At 36.7% G+C, this 17,658-nt stretch overlaps 1 pseudogene; it reads left to right on the top strand.

Annotated features, from left to right (window-relative positions):
- LOC119506797 overlaps positions 1-13,598 on the top strand; it is a 61,532-nt pseudogene extending 47,934 nt beyond the window's left edge.
- Positions 13,599-17,658: the final 4,060 nt, after the last annotated feature.

Genomic DNA, 17,658 nt, shown 5'->3' with positions numbered 1-17,658 from the left:
ATGTTTAAGTTCATGTGTCACCTTGGCCAGTTGATGGTGCCCAGTTGTTTGGTCAAACCAGCACTGGCCTGATAGTTACTGTGAGGACATTTTGCGGACTTAAATCAACAGTAAATTGATTGTATCTATGGCTGAATACATTTACAATCAACTGAGGAGATTGCCTTCAGCAATGAGGGAAGTCTCATCCAATCAGCTGAAGGCTTTAAAAGGAGAAGTGACCATTTCAGCAGTCAGAAGAGAGAATTTCCATCTCTGCTTTAGCCAGCAGCTTCCCCTGGAGAATTCACTGAAACCCTTCATCAGAGTTCCCAGTCTGTGGTCTGCTCTACAGAATTTGGATTTGCCCATCCCTACAGTCATGTGAGACAATTCTTATAAAAATCTCATAATACTTAACAATACCTCCTGTTGGTTCTGTTTCCCTAGAGAACCCTTACTAATATGGCATCTAATCATATATTTTTTCAAAGGTCACCATAACTCTATTCCTTCCCATCCATCCATCTGTAATACTACTATCTAAACGAACCTTCTAATATTCCATTCTGATCACTGGGCTATTCCACGTAAACATCTTCAGTAGTCTCACATAACTTATATGATAAAACCTAAGTTCCTTAGTAAGACACATCAAGATATAATACTTCCCAATTCTAAATTTTCATCTACTTTCTCTCCTCTTCATCAGCAATTGATGCAATAGTTATATACTGAGCTACTTGCCATTTCATAAATTTGTCATGCCTCCCTCTCCCCCTGTGTTTTGTCACATGCAGTTTCCTCTGACTTCTAAAGGTAGTTCTGCACCCCATGCTTCTTTCATGACTCCATTTTGCTAACAAATCTGCATTCACTCAACCTAGAAGTCTTCTGTGAAACCTTCCTCATCTGCTCTCCCATTATCCCTCAAATTAGCCTCCACTTCTCAACAATTCATAAACTCATATGTTCTTTGATGATTGCTCTAATTATACCATGTAAGTGTTATATATTTAAATGCCTGCAATCAGAAGTTATGTCTTACTCATCTTGGCACATCTGTCAAATTACATAGCATCTGTTATAAAATAAGCACTTAATAATATTTCTTAAATTGATTTCAATACACAAATTTGGTTGTCTTATACTTTTTTCAAATTATTCTTGTTGATTAATTTGTACTTTATTTTTTTAAAGCATCATGAGATGTTCACTGAAAATCTCTAAATAGAATTTTAGAATTCCAGTTTTAAATAAAGAATAAAGACATGACAACCTCACTCTGTTGCCTCAAATTATTAAACGGATTGAAAAACATTTAAAATATACCATAATCCCATTGGAAAAATTAAATGGAACATTTTATGGGTCAGAAATTAAGAATATTTTTAAATTCAAAAGTATATGGGATCAGCCTGAAGAGTGAAACCACTGACCAAAATGTGCACAGGAGACTATTGCTGGTAAAGTTGAGTTCACGCTAAAAAATGTTAACTGATAATCAGATTGCTTGGTGCATCATAGCTGAAGTCACTAGGTAGATTCAGACTTATACTTACACAACCCCCATTTCAGAGATAAACACTTCCCTTGGGTGAGAAACAATGATCAGGAGTTGGTCTTCAGGTAAAAGCAATGGGTATAAGAGCTTAGGTAGGAGAGATAGTATAGTACCCTGGATGGCTAACAATACCCCAGCAGAACAGCAAATATTCTTCTAGCAAATGACGTACATTGTCCATTACAAAGTTCCAAACTTGCCTCATTCTAAGTAAATATAGGTCAGATTAAAGGCTTCAGCATCACTCTTCACGCCAAGTAAGCTGTGCAATAAAACACAGCACACCATCTAGCAAGAAACCTCAATCACAAAGATGAAAACTGATTAAAGAGCACAAAACATTTAAGAAAAATTAATTCCAACAAGATAGATAATAAATTTAAATCACAAAAGAATTTATTGGCAGAATGAGAATTTAGTGATACCTCCAGAAAGATACAAGACAATATTGTATACATAAAATATAAACAACTAAACATTATTGAAATAAAATATTTGATTGTTGTAATATATACTCCAACAGGTAGCCTGAAATGTGTACATTTAAAAGATAACTTAGTGAGATAAAAAAAAACGAATTCATGAATCTTCCAGAAAGCAGCATGAGTAATGAGACACGAAGTGCAAAAGTGGAATTATACAGACATGGATGAGAGATTCTGCATTCCACCAGTCTTATAATATAGCAGTTATCAACCATGACTGCATGTTGAGATTAATTCTTGATCTTTAATAACATGATGCATAAAAGTTACAAGTAGATGATTCACGAATGAAGCTATCCAAATGGCCAATACAATAAGCATTTTTTAAAGTGCTCAACATCATTACTCATCAAGGAAATACAAATTAAAACCACAATGAGATATCATTACACACCCATCAGAAGTTCTAAAATTTAAAAGACTAAAAATATCAAGTGCTGGCAAAGATATGGAGCAACTGGAATCCTTATACCTTGTTGGTGAGAGTGTAAAATGGGACCACTTTGGCAGTTCCCTAAAGAATTAAACATACACTTACCATACACGCCAACAATTCCACTGTAATAAATATATTCAAGATAAGTTGGTAAATATATCCACAAAAAAGAAACATACAAGAGTGTTCATTGCAGTTTTATTTATATAGTCCAAACTAGAAACAACCCAAATGTCCATAAATGGAAAAAATGAATAAATAAACTGTGGTACATTTAAAAATAGAATGCTACACAGATAAAGAAAAAAAGCACACAGATACATGCAAAAACATGCATGAATCTCATATATATTTTGGTGATTATACAAAGTCAGATGGAAAAGAGTAGGTTTGTAAGAAGCTCAAGAACAAGAAAATTAATGTATTATAATAAAAGTCAGACCATTGGTTTATATAGTTAGGTTGAGGATAGACTAGGAAAGGACCACAGAAACAGACTTATATGGATCCATGGAAATGTTTTCTATTATGATACATGCAATACAGTTTTGTGTTTATTTGTGTGTGTGTGTGTGTATGTAAAAATCATTAAGCAATAAACTTAAGATTACTTTACCAAGTTTGTGTACATTATATACATTAATTCAAAAAAAAAAAAAAAAAGGAAAAAGCTTAGGTCTGGATCCCACCTCTAGATATTCTGATTTAATTTCAATGGGGTGTGGCCTATGCATTAGTATTTTTAAATACCTCCCTGGGTGTTCTAATATTCATACAAGGTTGGGACCGCTTTTCCAAAAGAAGTTGCAAAATAATTAATACAAAATTTCCAATAACTAAGGAAAGTTGACTTAGTTCCAAGCAGAATTAACCACAAAAATAATAAACAATGAAAATAACAAGATCTTCAAACCTAGACCTGGCATACTGAAAATTCACCTCACCAGGAGAGTAGAAAGACCTTAAAACTCACCAGGATAGTAGAAAGACCTTTAACAGCCTCCAGAAAGAAAAAAAGATTAGCCATGAAGGATGACGTCCAGGTTAACATCAGATACATGAGAAATGTGAGGATTCAAAAAGTTTGCCACCAATAGATCAATTCTGAAGAAATTATTAAAGGATGTACTTCAAAAGAGAGAAAAATGAATGCTGAAGAGAGTAGTGTGATACAAAAGCAAAGATGAAAAAATAAATTTTCCAAAGTGAATTTTCCCCAAAATGGAGTGACAAGTAAGTTTTACCAAACCTAAATTAAAAATGATAGTCTGAAGGTGGATAATATTATGAGTGCATCAAAAAAGCAATTATAACAATTTTAGAATAAGTAAAGACAAAAACGCATAATTTAAAAAAAAATTACAAGAGGGAAATACAACTTAAAACCACAATAGATAAAACTACACACCTTTTAAAATTACTCAACAACAACAACAAAGCTGACAACCCTGGAGGGCTGTGAAACAAGTAAAATTCTCACATCTTGCTGGTGGGAATGAAAAATGTATAGCCATTTAGAGAAAAAGTTTGGCAGTTTCTTACAAAGTTAAACATATTTTTATCATAAGTCCCAGATGCCTTGGTATTTATTTAAGATAAAAGAAAATATATTTCCAAACAAAAATAAGCTTTATTCATAAATGCTGGAAACAACACAAGTGTGGAATAGGTGGTGATTAGAAAACAAACTGTGTTATATCCACATAATAAAACAATTCTCAGCAATAAAAAAGAAAAAAATAAACTACAACATCCATGCAATAGCATGGATGAATTCCAAAAAGCATTACAATAAATGAAAGAAGTCAGACTCAAAAGACTATATTCTAGGATTCTGGGAAGATGGCAGCATAGAGAGAAGTGGAAGACTTAGTCTCCCCCAGAACAATTCATAAATGAACAAAAAAACAGTAAATAACCTGGAATAACTGTGGAGAGACAAATGTGACTGTCCACTCACCATCCACCAACCTGAATTGGGAGGAATGCCCGAGATCACAGCATAAAATCTGTAAGTAAAACTGCAGACCTGCGCTGAGAGCTGAGAGCCTAGAGCTGAGAGCCCCTCCCTCACGGAAGCCATACCGTGCATTCTCTCAGCCCAGCTCCAAGTGAGGTTTTAATATTAACTGCTCAATACAGACAGCGAATCCTCAATAAGCAGACAGAGGCTTTTAGTGACAACTGACCTTGGGAGAATTGGGGGACATATCTGTCTCAGGATAGGGAGCCCAGAGGATCGGTTGCTATCTCTGGCTGACGGGTGAACCTGGGAGTTTTTCTGTCCCTCTCTCTCTCTGTGGAGAAAACCTCAGCTGCTCTCAGCCCGCAAGGCATTGCAGTAAAGACAGCCTCAGACATTCTGCATTCTGAAATGAGCTGAGAGCATGCTGCAGCACAGCCCGGTGGCCCAGAGCTTCCCTTGAGGGACGGCACACACTGGTGACGTAGCATGGCATTCCCTCTGCTGAGCTCCTGGAGGATCGCGGCTGGGAAGGGGGACCTGCACGGAGAATCCAGGGGCACTACGCCAAGTCCGGTGGTTTGTGGATCAGCAAGAGAGAGGGTCTGGGGACGAACTGAAATGAAGGCTTAGATTCTTGCTGCGGCCTTGAATCTCCTGGAACCTGGGGGATTTGAACACTAGAACTGCCCTTCCTCCCTGGCCACCCGTACACACGCCCCACATTCAGGGCGGACGGCTCCAGCAACATGCCCAAACTGAGTTCTCCAACTGAACACACAAGAATCATTTCCCCACACACTGCGGGAACAATGTTGTGAACTGACTGGAGGGATATAGGTGACTCACAGACGCCATCTGCTGGTTAGTTAGAGAAAGCATACGTCACCAAACTGTGTCTCTGAAAATTTAGATCGATATCCTTTTTTTTTTGTTACAACTTGAAAGAACCCTATCAAGCAAAACAAATGCCAAGGGGCCAAAAACAACAGAAAATCTTAATGCATGTGATAAAACCAGACAATATGGAGAATCCAACTCCAAACACACAAATCAAGATTTCAGAAGAAACACTGTACCTCACACAATTAATCAAAGAACTACAATTGAGGAATGAAAACATGGCAAAGGATTTAAAGGACATCAAGAAGACCATGGCCCAGGATATAAGTGACATAAAGAAGACCCTAGAAGAGCATAAAGAAGACATTGCAAGGGTAAATAAAAAAATAGAAGATCTTATGGAAATGAAATAAACTGTTGGCCAAATTAAAAAGACTCTGGATATTCACAATACAAGACTAGAGGAAGCTGAACAACATTTCAGTGTCCTAGAAGTCCACAGAACAGAAAATGAAAAAACAAAAGAAAGAATGGAGAAAAAATCGAAAAAATTGAAATGGATTCAGGGATACGCTAGATAAAATAAAACGCCCAAATTTAAGACCCATTGGTGTCCCAGAAGGGGAAGAGAAGGGTAAAGGTCTAGAAAGAGTATTCAAAGAAATTGTTGGGGAAAACTTCCCCAACCTTCTACACAATATAAATACACAAAGCATAAATGCCCAGTGAACTCCAAATACAATAAATCCAAATAAACCCACCCCAAGACATATTCTGATCAGACTGTCAAATACTGAAGAGAAGGAGCAAGTTCTCAAAGCAGAAAGAGAAAAGCAATTCACCACATACAAAGGAAACAACAGAAGACTAAGTAGTGACTACTCAGCGGCCACCGTGGAGGCAAGAAGGCAGTGGCATGACATATTTAAAATTCTGAGAGAGAAAAACTTCCAACCAAGAATACTTTATCCAGCAAAACTCTCCTTCAAATTTGAGGGAGAGCTTAAATTTTTCACAGACAAACAAATGCTGAGAGACTTTGCCAATAAAAGACCTGCCCTGCTTCAGATTCTAAACAGAGTCCTACTAACAGAGAGACAAAGAAAGGAGAAAGAGATATAGAGAATTTTAACAGACTTATATAGTACCTTACATCCCAAATCACCAGGACACTCATTTTTCTCTAGTGATCACAGATCTTTCTCCAGAAGGGACCATAAGCTGGGACATAAAACAAGCCTCAAGAAATTAAAAAAAAAAAAAAAAAAAAAAATTGAATATACCCAAAGCACATTCTCCAACCACAATGGAATACAAATAGAAGTCAATAATTTTTGAACTGTAACTCCACTATTTACTTCCTACATGATAAAAAATACACAAACTCTAAGGACAAATCAGTGGTTTTGAACTCAATGTAAAATATGTAATTTTAGACAACTATATAAAGGTGGGGGAATGAAGGAGTATAGGAACATAGTTTATGTGCCCTATTGAAGTGAAGGTGGTATCAAAGAAAAACAAGACTGATGGGGATTTAAGAGGTTATTTTTAAGCCCCACAGTAAACACAAAGAAATTATCATAGAATATAACCATAGAGATGAAAAGTAGAGTTTGGGTTAAGAGAAATGGGGGAAGGGGCAATGGAGAGTTAAGAAATGAGTGTAGGGTTGCTGTTTGAGGTGAAGGGAAATTTCTAGTAATGGATGGTGGGAAAGAGCATTACAACATTCTAAATGTGATTAATCCCACTGATGAAAGGCTAGGGAGGGGGTGGAATGGGAAGATTCAGGCTGTATATATGTTTCCACAACTGAAAAAAGGAAAAACAAAAAAACAAAAAAACAAAACCTATATTCTGTAATTCTATTTATATGACATTCAAAAAACTAAAGGCAAAAACGTAACAGAAAGCAGTTAAGTGGTTGTCAAGGGCTGGAAATGGGAGAGGAGCGTGATTACAAAGGAACATAAGGAAACATTTTTGATTTTGCTATGGTTGCATGATATATAAATTTATCACAATCCTTAGAACTATATGCCTAAAAGGACTGAATTTTACTATATGTAAATTATACCTGAATAATCAAAGACACAATAGTTAGATTTAAACACAAGTATTATGTTTTTAAAAATGAAATATAAGGGAACTGAGTTTTAACCTTTAGAAAATAGAAAAGGACAATTAAATAAACTGCAAAAAAAAAAAAAACTTGAAAGAGGAAATTTGTAACTATAATAATAGAAATAATTAAGCTGGAAACAGAATTATGGATGAAGAAATAAATCCAAGAGCTGGTTCTTTGAAAAGACCAATAAATTAAATAAACTCCTCAAGAAAAGTGAGAGTGAGTTATCAATTTATTGTCACTCACCTCCAGATCTACTCTTCTTTGCCTGCTTTGATCCTGCAGTTGGGACCTAGGAACGTTTCTCCTTTGCTGACTGGCACAGTGTTAGTTCTTGTCAATGGAGGGAGCCGAAGGAATAATGCAAATATAGTTTTCACCATGTCTCTTCAAATGTTGCTTTTGCCCTCTCCTTTGGGACTTCAATCACCTATGAGACCTTTTCCTCACATCTTACGCCTCTTATGCACTTTTTTCTTTATTTCATATACGTTTTTTTCTGGGTATTACTACTGAAAAATCTTCCATGAAATTGCACATAATCTGCAATTAAACCCATCTGTTTCAGTTACTGTATTTTTCACTTGAAGATTTTTCCCTGAATTCTTATTTAATAGATGCCAATCCATGGTAAAATTCTCTATGTTGTCATCTGTATTTTTGAAACTAACAATCACAGTTATTTAAGGACTGTGTCTAATAAGTCCTATATTCGAATCACCCATGATTCTATTGCTTATTTTTTTTGTCCTGTCTCTTGACATGCCTGGGAGTTATTGATTGCATTTTTTGAATATCGTGTATAAATGGTGTATACAATCTGTGTGAACACAAGCAGTTAAAATACAGAAATATCTTTTCAATGCAATCAGGGACTGTGTTTTGCAAAATATAGACTTATCTCTCCCACCTGGATATGATTTTCTTTTTCTTACTAGTCCACGGGTAAAAGAGCATAACTCCTGGTTTTGAAGCTGGTTTGAACATGATTTAAAAGGCAGTTTCAATTTCTGCTTTACACTTTTCCTTAAGATGTAGCCCTTCAGACATTCCAGCATCCCAGCTAGGAATATGGGGTGTTTATCAGTGCTCCTCCTCTTTGGCAGATTCTAAAATCCAGATTTTATTTCTCCAGTGCTGTGAAATTTGCAAAATCCCTGCTTCCTGTTCAGCTTCTTAGCCTAACTATTTTGAGTTTTCCTCCTCTCAACCTCTTAGTAATCAGTGAATTCCCAAGTAAAAGAAGTGACTCAGACTGCCACACTCACTTTTCTGTTTCCCTGTCTTTTGGAATTGGCCTCCAAATCCTCCCTGATTTGGTAGCCTGGATTTCAATTTTAGTCTCCCTTATACTGTGAGATAGCCTGAAATTCTGCTTAGCCAACTGCTTTCGGCTCAGCTTTCCCCTTGGTTTCTCAGCCTCCTGCCCAGCATTATTTAAAAATCTGCAAATGCTTCAAGAAAAAATGCAGCATGGAATGTCAGTTTCAGCTTATGATTTTCTCTCCTCTCAGTGATCTTGGATTCTCAAGTTTTGGTTGCCTTAAATTTACCTGCTTAAATTTGGCTGCTCTCCGAGGTTTCTGAAGAGGTTTGTATTTGTTTGTTTGTTGCATTTGTTTGTCTTTCTGGGTTTTTTTTAGAGAAGGTATACTACATGTAGCTTTCTGATTTTGAGTATAGAATGTTTTCTTTGTTGAAAGCTAGAAACAGAAGAATCTGTTGTAGTATTTTAAAACACATTGCAGTTACCATATGATTTTATCTGTAAATACTTCATTATGTACTACTAGTGGTAAGATTTTTTTCTTAACATAACACAATTCTATTATAAAAATAAAAATAATACTTAATATACTCAATTATATTGAGCTGGATTATATTTAATTTCAAAATTTTTGACAAGAATACTTCAGAGTTTGTGCTGTATAGCAGATATTATCTGACTGTCCCACTTTTATATGATATTTATCGATCAACAGATCCAAGTATTGTCAGCACAATATATTTTATGCAGAAGAAAAGGACATCATCAAAGACATATACTCTACGATCAATTTTGTAACTCACATATAATAACTGTGACTATCTTTAGGTAGTATAATGATAGGTTACTTCTCTTTTATTCTTTTTGCTTTGTGTATTTTACTTTTAGTCATAATAGCAATTTTATTCCAAGAGTTTTAAAGACATATAAATTCATCTCAGAAAATTCCAGTGTTGCTACAGAAACAGTGGTTTCCCTCCAGGAATAGTCACTCATAGAGAAAAAAAAAAAGAACAAGGTAAAATTATCCAATATAGAGTAAAAGAAGTGTCAGCAATATGTTTAACCCTGACATAATAAATTTAAGGCAATGGTTCTCAAAGGGATGATACTACACATTGAGAGTGTTTTGAAAATTGTGGAGTTGTTTTTGTCAAAATAAGTAGAGTTGCTACTGACATTTCATGGTCAAACACCAAGAGTGATAAAAGTCCTGCAACATGTTAGAAACCGAGCAAGCAGCTGGGCACTTGGTTATGCTTTCAAGAATAGCCGTCTCAAGCATTTACATGTTGAAATGGACCTTTCCGTATTATACATTACTTTTCTGTTCTTCCTTCTTTAAAATACAGTTAAGGCACTCATACTGATTTTTTTTAATTATATGTGCAAGTAGGTTATTTTATCTTTAAACTTCATTTCATTCACGATAGAAAGCGTATGTAATTAATAGGGGGCACTGAATCTACCAAGGTTGAGAATCATTTATATAGTGACAAATTTTTCCAGTCTGTGGTTAAAGGAGTGTAACTCCTTGTTTTGATAATGATCTACAGAGCATACCTGAGCTTATTCTTTATTATGTAAACTGTGATTTATACCACCTGGCTATTCTGTTAATGGCCAGATTTCGTAGCTGTTTACTCTTTCCCCAAAGGTATAAAAAGAATCTCTGGTTTTAACTTGTTCAGCTTCCCCGTTGGTCCCATGACTACTAAGAAACCAGTGTACCTGGTGCTCAACTGTAGCCCAGGTGAGACAAGTGACATTTTTAGGTGAACTTTGCACCATTGATTCCTTTACTATCATTCATTGAATTCCTATTGGGTGCAAAGTACCCTGTAAGGTGTTAGTAGATAAATTTAGGAAGGTTACAAAGTTAAATACAAGGCTTCACCTCTCCAAAGAATTTATAATCTAGTTGGGAAAATAACTGTTACACCAGATAGTTAACAATGCTAATTGAAGGCTTTTTATTGCAGTTTCCAATCTCAAGATCTCAAAGGGTATATTGGTTTTAAAACATGGGTTGCCATTTATTCCAGCCTTTCTAACATTCTCCTGCCCCTACTTCTTCTATCCTTACACACTGCCTTTTCTTTGGTCAATATTGACAGTAGTCCAAAAGCCACTATTGAAAGAGGTCAGTTATGGAGGGGCTCCCTTCAGGTGTAGAAAATAAGATAAACAAATACTTAGAGGTGCAAAGGTAAGGAATGTGTTCAGAGAATAGCAGTATTCAAGGGTGAGAGTAAGGCTTCAGGGAGAGAGGACATGAAGAAGATATGTCGCTACAGCTTCTGGTTTTCACATTAAATAAAAGATTGTGTTTAAATTGGTACATTTATGCCCCCTAATGTTCACACAGAAAAAAATATGGGTACAAATATTCTGTGAGCTCTATCATATTCCTCAATTGTGGAGTTATGTAATCTAATTACAGACCCAGATAGAGTTAAGATGAAGAAATATCTTGGAATTAAATGGAATCAATGAAGCACAGGGACACGATAAGGATTGATTCCCTTAATAATGCTCCCAGATCGAATGCCTTCCCCATGGTCACAGTGTGCTCCTTTGATATTTTGTGTGTCCGTGCTAATTTTCTCGTTTCTCCTGCCCTTACATTAGCCATATGAGGCTGTTCTGGTTCATACCATTTAATTCTTGGATTCCTTGAAATCCCATTCTCTCTCCTACTTGAATGACTTCTAGTTTGGCTCATTAATTTATTTATTAATAAATTTATTGCTTAATAAATAAATTAATAATTTATTTCTTATTAAATATTTAATGACCCAGTCATTTTTCCATAGTTTTACAATTATCTTTAATATGCAGTTCTCTTTTTTGAACTCGTAATTTATTTTCCTAAGACTTTTCATTTTAATCAGTTATTATATTTCCAACAATTAAGCAGCAAGGTGTAGTAGTTAAAAGCTGACCTCTGGAATCAGACTGCCTGATTTTATATCCTATCTCCTCCACTTAATTGCTATGAAAACTTAAGCAAAGTCTTTGCCTCATTTTCCTCTTTTGTAAAATGGATACAATCAATAATAATAACAACATAAAAGGCTGTTGTATTAACTAAGAAAATATATAGTAAGTGCTTGCACTAATCTTACTAAGACATAGATTTAGTCAGTAGCTCCAACGTGAAAAGATATTTCCTCCTCAACATAGAAATAAATGTTATTTTCACAGAGAGGATAGACAGATGCAGTCACATTAAAAAGAGAAAGTACTGCGCATTGGTGCTTAGAATTTTTTCAAGATGCTCTTCAGAGCTTTTGTGTTTTATATGCTGCCACCTTCTGGATCTACAGTAATTGTTCTGGTAGCATTAAGTGGTGATTGACATTGCCATGTTTTTTGACATAATTTTACATTAAAAAATAATAAGGTAAAGTATATTACTCAAAGCATTCAGCTAATATTCATCTGAATAATTTCTTTCAGATGAATTGGGTATCTCTATTAATAGCTAAACGTGATCTTAAAAGCCTTGGAAATGCTGCATAATCTGCTAAAAGACAACCACAATGATGATGAGTGTCACTAAATTTAAGGTAATGAGTATAAAGACCCTTTTAGTTATAAAATCCACACTTACCAGAGTATTGTAATGAAAAGTAGAATGTGCGCTAAATGGGGCATTTAAAAGGTTAGTTTTCTTTTCAATTAAAAGAATTTTGAATTATTCACATCATGAAACAGAGTTCCTCTTGTTATTTAGAAATACTTTAGTACAAAATGAAAAAAAAAAAAGATTAAACTGACAGATGTCACCAAGATTTAAAAATCAATAATTGCTAGTTAGAATACTAAGGAAAACATAAAATACATTTTTGAAATCCTTCCATTTGTTCTTCCTAATTATCAGAGTTTTATTTTATAGTCCTGGTTTCTTAATGGGAGCCATACTACTGCTAAACTTCAATCCCAAATAAAATATTAGCATGACAGAATTTAAGAAATAAAGTTGCAAAAATATAATTCCTCATGATTAAAAAGTAGGATATCTCATAATATGTGTACTAAAAGACAATGAAATCACCATCCCCTGAAGGCAACAAATCCCAAGTAGGGGAATATTGGAACATATCTTTAAGAGTTATTTATGTAACAGTGAATTAGCAAATATCCTGTAACAACCATTAATATTTAAATAGCTGATCATCTAACTAGAAGGCAGCACAGTTTAGGGGCAAGAATAACAAGTGAGAAAATAGAACAGTTCCATTCCTAGCTTTACTATTAAAAAAAACTCTGGGCAACTGGTCACACGGCTGACCCTCTCATGACCCCAACATATACGCTGTGGATGTTGTAATAAATCATGGTTAATGTATTGATATTAAGTACCCAGTTGAAAGTCATAGGAAAGCTATGAAGTTCTTCCCAGAAGAATTCCCACATCCATCTCACACATGCACACACAAACTCACGCACATTTAGATAACTGCCAAACCCTGGAATCCCTTTCTTGAACACCTTAAGTGTAAAGAATCCATGACCTATATAATATCTTAGAAAATTTCCAATACTGAACTCTAAATAGTAAATTTATTCTTAGGTCAAAATTATTGTCAGATTAATATATGTAATGTAACATTTTATGTTTTGGATATAAACTGCAATTTAATTCATCAACTAATCCATCATTTTGTTTATTTATTAAGTCTTGAAATCCAAGTAGAAAAGTCTGAACTTCATTTAAGAAGTATTAAGAAGGCATAGTGGGAACTCGCAGTGGACTGGGGCCCCTCTCTCCCCGGAGTCTCCTGCGGGTCCCTCCGGAGAGCCCCAGGCAGCGCGTCCTCAGCTGGGAGTCGGGAAGCCGCCCTGTCCGAGCCAGCTGCGTCAGCCGTGGGGCCGGCCCCAGGACCGCTCACTCATCCTCCGAGTTACTCCTCCAGGAAAGTAGGTAGAAAGCCAGGAACTGCGTGGACTGGACACCACAGAGCAATCTGACTTTGGGCATACTTCATACAACACTCATGAAAACGTGGAACTGCTGAGATCAGCGAAATCTGTAAGTTTTTGCAGCCAGGGGACCCGCGCCCCTCCCTGCCAGGCTCAGTCCCGGGGGAAGAGGGGCTGTCAGCTCCGGGAAGGAGAAGGGAGAACTGCAGTGGCAGCCCTTATCGGAAACTCACTCTACTGATCCAAACTCCAACCATAGATAGACTGAGACCAGACACCAGAGAATCTGAGAGCAGCCAGCCCAGCAGAGAGGAGACAGGCATAGAAAAAAACAGCACAAAAAACTCCAAAATAAAAGCGGAGGATTTTTGGAGTTCTGGTGAACATAGAAAGGGGAAGGGCAGAGCTCAGGCCCTGAGGCTCATATGCAAATCCCGAAGAAAAGCTGATCTCTCTGCCCTGTGGACCTTTCCTTAATGGCCCTGGTTGCTTTGTCTCTTAGCATTTCAATAACCCATTAGATCTCTGAGGAGCGCCCTTTTTTTTTTTTTTTTTTTAATCCTTTTTTCTTTTTCTAAAACAATTATTCTAAGAAGCCCAATACAGAAAGCTTCAAAGACTTGCAATATAGGCAGGTCAAGTCAAGAGCAGAACTAGGAGAGCTCTGAGACAAAAGGCAATAATCCAGTGGCTGAGAAAATTCACTAAACACCACAACTTCCCAAGAAAAGGGGGGTGTCCGCTCACAGCCATCATCCTGGTGGACAGGAAACACTCCTGCCCATTGCCAGCCCCATAGCCCAGAGCTGCCCCAGACAACCCAGTGTGACGGAAGTGCTTCAAATAACAGGCACACACCACAAAACTGGGCGTGGACATTAGCCTTCCCTGCAACCTCAGCTGATTGTCCCAGACTTGGGAAGGTGGAGCAGTGTGAATTAACAAAGCCCCATTCAGCCATCATTTCAGCAGACTGGGAGCCTCCCTACACAGCCCAGCAGCCCAGAACTGCCCTGGGGGGATGGCACTCACCTGTGACATAGCACAGTCATCCCTCAACAGAGGAGCTGGGGTGCACAGCCTGGAAGAGGGGCCCACTTGCACGTCTCAGGAGCCATACGCCAATACCAAGGACTTGTAGGTCAGTGGCAGAGACAAACTGTGGCAGGACTGAACTGAAGGATTAGACTATTGCAGCAGCTTTAAAACTCTAGGATCACCAGGGAGATTTGATTGTTAGGGCCACCTCCCCCTCCCTGACTGCCCAGAAACACACCCCATATACAGGGCGGGCAACACCAACTACACACGCAAGTTTGGTACACCAATTGGACCCCACAAGACTCACTCCCCCACTCACCAAAAAGGCTAAGCAGGGGAGAACTGGCTTGTGGAGAACAGGTGGCTCGTGGACGCCACCTGCTGGTTAGTTAGAGAAAGTGTACTCCACGAAGCTGTAGATCTGATAAATTAGAAATAAGTACTTCAATTGGTCTACGAATCCTAAAAGAACCCTATCAAGTTCAGCAAATGCCACGAGGCCAAAAACAACAGAAAATTATAAAGCATATGAAAAAACCAGACGATATGGATAACCCAAGCCCAAGCACCCAAATCAAAAGACCAGAAGAGACACAGCACCTAGAGCAGCTACTCAAAGAACTAAATATGAACAATGAGACCATAGTATGGGATACAAAGGAAATCAAGAAGACCCTAGAAGAGCACAAAGAAGACATTGCAAGACTAAATAAAAAAATGGATGATCTTATGGAAATTAAAGAAACTGTTGACCAAATTAAAAAGATTCTGGACACTCATAGTACAAGACTAGAGGAAGTTGAACAACGAATCAGTGACCTGGAAGATGACAGAATGGAAAATGAAAGCATAAAAGAAAGAATGGGGAAAAAAATTGAAAAAATCGAAATGGACCTCAGGGATATGATAGATAATATGAAACGTTCAAATATAAGACTCATTGGTGTCCCAGAAGGGGAAGAAAAGGGTAAAGGTCTAGGAAGAGTACTCAAAGAAATTGTTGGGGAAAACTTCCCAAATCTTCTAAACAACATAAATACACAAATCATAAATGCTCAGCGAACTCCAAATAGAATAAATCCAAATAAACCCACTCCGAGACATATTCTGATCACACTGTCAAACACAGAAGAGAAGTAGCAAGTTCTGAAAGCAGCAAGAGAAAAGCAATTCACCACATACAAAGGAAACAGCATAAGACTAAGTAGTGACTACTCAGCAGCCACCATGGAGGCGAGAAGGCAGTGGCACGATATATTTAAAATTCTGAGTGAGAAAAATTTCCAGCCAAGAATACTTTATCCAGCAAAGCTCTCCTTCAAATTTGAGGGAGAGCTTAAATTTTTCACAGACAAACAAATGCTGAGAGAATTTGCTAACAAGAGACCTGCCCTACTGGAGATACTCAAGGGAGCCCTACAGACAGAGAAACAAAGAAAGGACAGAGAGACTTGGAGAAAGGTTCAGTACTAAAGAGATTCGGTATGGGTACAATAAAGGATATTAATAGACAGAGGGGAAAAATATGACAAACATAAACCAAAGGATAAGATGGCTGATTCAAGAAATGCCTTCACGGTTATAACGTTGAATGTAAATGGATTAAACTCCCCAATTAAAAGATATAGATTCACAGAATGGATCAAAAAAAATGAACCATCAATATGTTGCATACAAGAGACTCATCTTAGACACAGGGACACAAAGAAACTGAAAGTGAAAGGATGGAAAAAAATATTTCATGCAAGCTACAGCCAAAAGAAAGCAGGTGTAGCAATATTAATCTCAGATAAAATAGACTTCAAATGCAGGGATGTTTTGAGAGACAAAGAAGGCCACTACATACTAATAAAAGGGGCAATTCAGCAAGAAGAAATAACAATCGTAAATGTCTATGCACCCAATCAAGGTGCCACAAAATACATCAGAGAAACACTGGAAAAACTAAAGGAAGCAATTGATGTTTCCACAATAATTGTGGGAGACTTCAACACATCACTCTCTCCTATAGATAGATCAACCAGACAGAAGACCAATAAGGAAATTGAAAACCTAAACAATCTGATAAATGAATTAGATTTAACAGACATATACAGGACATTACATCCCAAATCACCAGGATACACATACTTTTCTAGTGCTCATGGAACTTTCTCCAGAATAGATCATATGCTGGGACATAAAACAAGCCTCAATAAATTTAAAAAGATTGAAATTATTCAAAGTACATTCTCTGACCACAATGGAATACAATTAGAAGTCAATAACCATCAGAGACTTAGAAAATTCACAAATACCTGGAGGTTAAACAACACACTCCTAAACAATCAGTGGGTTAAAGAAGAAATAGCAAGAGAAATTGCTAAATATATAGAGACGAATGAAAATGAGAACACAACATAACAAAACCTATGGGATGCAGCAAAAGCAGTGCTAAGGGGGAAATTTATAGCACTAAACACATATATTAAAAAGGAAGAAAGAGCCAAAATCAAAGAACTAATGGATCAACTGAAGAAGCTAGAAAATGAACAGCAAACCAATCCTAAACCAAGTACAAGAAAAGAAATAACAAGGATTAAAGCAGAAATAAATGACATAGAGAACAAAAAAACAATAGAGAGGATAAATATCACCAAAAGTTGGTTCTTTGAGAAGATCAACAAGATTGACAAGCCCCTAGCTAGACTGACAAAATCAAAAAGACAGAAGACCCATATAAACAAAATAATGAATGAAAAAGGTGACATAACTGCAGATCCTGAAGAAATTAAAAAAACTATAAGAGGATATTATGAACAACTGTATGGCAACAAACTGGATAATGTAGAAGAAATGGACAATTTCCTGGAAACATATGAACAACCTAGACTGACCAGAGAAGAAATAGAACACCTCAACCAACCCATCCCAAGCACAGAGATCCAATCAGTCATCAAAAATCTTCCCACAAATAAATGCCCAGGGCCAGATGGCTTCACAGGGGAATTCTACCAAACATTCCAGAAAGAACTGACACC

This window comes from Choloepus didactylus, chromosome 12, assembly GCF_015220235.1.
Source record: "Choloepus didactylus isolate mChoDid1 chromosome 12, mChoDid1.pri, whole genome shotgun sequence".
Classification (NCBI taxonomy): domain Eukaryota; kingdom Metazoa; phylum Chordata; class Mammalia; order Pilosa; family Megalonychidae; genus Choloepus; species Choloepus didactylus.
Note: the sequence above shows the minus strand (reverse complement) of the source record. Positions and strands in the feature narration are given on the sequence as shown.